Below are 2,408 nucleotides of genomic sequence, written 5' to 3' on the forward strand. Positions count from 1 at the left end.
ACACATAAAACAAAACTCAATTAAGAAATTATTTTTAAAATTCATAACCAAGCACATAACTCAAAACTCCATATTACTTTCACAATTCTACACTCAAATTGTAACCAAATACATAACAAAAAAATTAAAATATTTAAAAATATTTTTATAAAGTAGAGTTTGAATTTATTTTTATAAAATATTTTAAAATTTAACAAATTAAAATTGTAATATTTAAAAATTAGAATATTTAAAAATATTCAAAAAATAAAAAAAAAATAATCGTAACATATTTAAATATTAAAATATTTAAAATCTTAATAAAATTAAAATATTGATTTTAATAGAGTTTTGAATTATATATTTAGTTATAAATATTGAAAAATTATGATTATATTTTGAATTAGATTTTAAAAAATAAACATAAAATTATAATTTAAAAATTTAAAATAAATGTCATACTTAAATTAATAAATATAATTATAATTTGAGAGACTTATCAAACATGCGTGAGTGTTGTTGTGCAGTGCCCACCGCTATCATGATTTTGATGTGTTAGTAGTGGAAGTGGAATATGAAATCCACGATCGTAGCCTAGCCTAGCCTAGTCCAGTGGGCCAGTGCTCTCTACTCTACTCTGTCCTGTGTAAAGTTATTTTATTTTAGGAAAATACGTGGTAGCTCGAAAGTACAGTGGCTCGAACGGTTCGACAGCCCAAAACGACGTCGTTTTGGGCTTTTTTTTTTTTCTCTTCTTCTTCTTCGTCGTGCTGGCCTGAAACCAGAGGGAGAGGAGAGGGAGAGGGAGGGAGAGAGAGAGAGAGAGAGAGAGAGGAGGCAGGTCATTCGTCGCAGCTCTCCGCCGTCGCCTCTGCCCAATCGTCGCAGCCCCACATCGGCCGATCGTGGTCGCAGCCTCCGTGCCTCCGCCCCTCCTCCGCCTTCGCCCCCCGCCTCCGCCTCCACCCCGATGTGTTGGCCCCCTCCAGTCCCTCCTCCTCCTCCTCCTCCTCCTCCGCCCTCCTCCAGCCTCTCCCTCTCCCTCCTCCTCCTTCTCTCTCACTTTTTCGAGCCGAAACTCTCGAGCTACCAATCGCTACCGTTTATTTTATTTGGTCTCCCTCTCTCACTCCAGGACCAGCTCCATTTAAACTTCAAAATTCAACCACAGAAAGTTACAGACTAGACGCGGGTACGAAGAGATAGTGGTATCACACATTTTGAATATTTCATGTTATAATTTATTGGACACAGTTTAGAATTTAAAATTTAGAGTTGTGCTTCAATTAATTAAAATTATTACCAACTTTGTTAAAATTCATGTAAATTTCGTACACGAATTTATCTACATTGGATACAACCATTTTAAAAACACAAAATCTAATAACATTTCACTTATTTGTAAGATATTTTTATTTGTATGATAACATTTCTCATATTATTACTACAAACACTACATGTAATATTCACTCAATAGGTGACATGACCTCACCTCATTAGTCCCAAAAACCGGCAAAGTCCAAGGTGGATTATACCCTGCTGCAAGAACTCCCCAACCACCCTGTACCCATCTCTCTCCAACTCCTTCCTCAGCTCCTCCACCGTCCTCACCACCACCTCCTCCGTCGCCGCCCCACCGAACTTCACCACTCCATACTTCCTCTCCCCCTCCTCCCTAATCACCACCCTCTCATCCACCGGCCTCGGCGCCTCCTCTGCCTTCTTGTATTTCGATGGTAATATAAATTGCATAGTAGTCATCGCAATCTTTTTCGGCGATAACGATTGGGTATCACCGGAGCTGTCATTGCGATCTTCTCCGGCTTGGAGTTCTGGGGATTCCCCAGAGCTCCACTATAGTTGGCAAGTATCATGAAACCGCCGTCTTTCTTGCCTTTGAATTGGGTTGGATTGTATGTGACCTCGACTATGACTGATGGAGAGTATTTGCGGATTTCGTACTCGTCTGTGGATCGAATGAGTTCGAATTTTGGGGTTTTGACATCGATCTTTCCGATAACAGAGCCCATTTTAGAGGTAGTTTGGTGGGTTTTTGGAGAAGTGATTTGATGTATATGGATGTTTTGAGAAATGGGTTTTTGTGGTATGTGAGTGTGTCGTGGTGGTGGGTTTTATAGAGATGGAAAGATGAAAACGTGATGGGGTTTGGATTATAAGCGAATTCTTCTTTGAATTGCAGAAGAAAAAATTAACTTGGGAGGAATGGGTTAGAGAGCAATTGCCTATTTTGGTAATGGGTGAATTACAAACACCTCCTCGAGATTAGGTGAAAATGATTTTCTCTTGAAGTTTGAGAAATTATATTCCGCCCTCTAAAGTTTATATTTTCATAATAAATTACTCCTGAGATTTTTATTTTCATACAGATTCTTCCCTAATTTTTATTAATTTGTTATGAAAATTTGACC

At 38.1% G+C, this 2,408-nt stretch overlaps 1 pseudogene; it reads right to left on the reverse strand.

Moving 5' to 3' along the window:
- Nucleotides 1–1,432: 1,432 nt before the first annotated feature.
- On the reverse strand, nucleotides 1,433–2,009 carry LOC114278905 (heme-binding-like protein At3g10130, chloroplastic; annotated as a pseudogene).
- Nucleotides 2,010–2,408: the final 399 nt, after the last annotated feature.

The sequence above is a fragment of the Camellia sinensis genome, chromosome 3 (assembly GCF_055761805.1).
Source record: "Camellia sinensis isolate YWXY chromosome 3, ASM5576180v1, whole genome shotgun sequence".
Classification (NCBI taxonomy): Eukaryota; Viridiplantae; Streptophyta; class Magnoliopsida; order Ericales; family Theaceae; genus Camellia; species Camellia sinensis.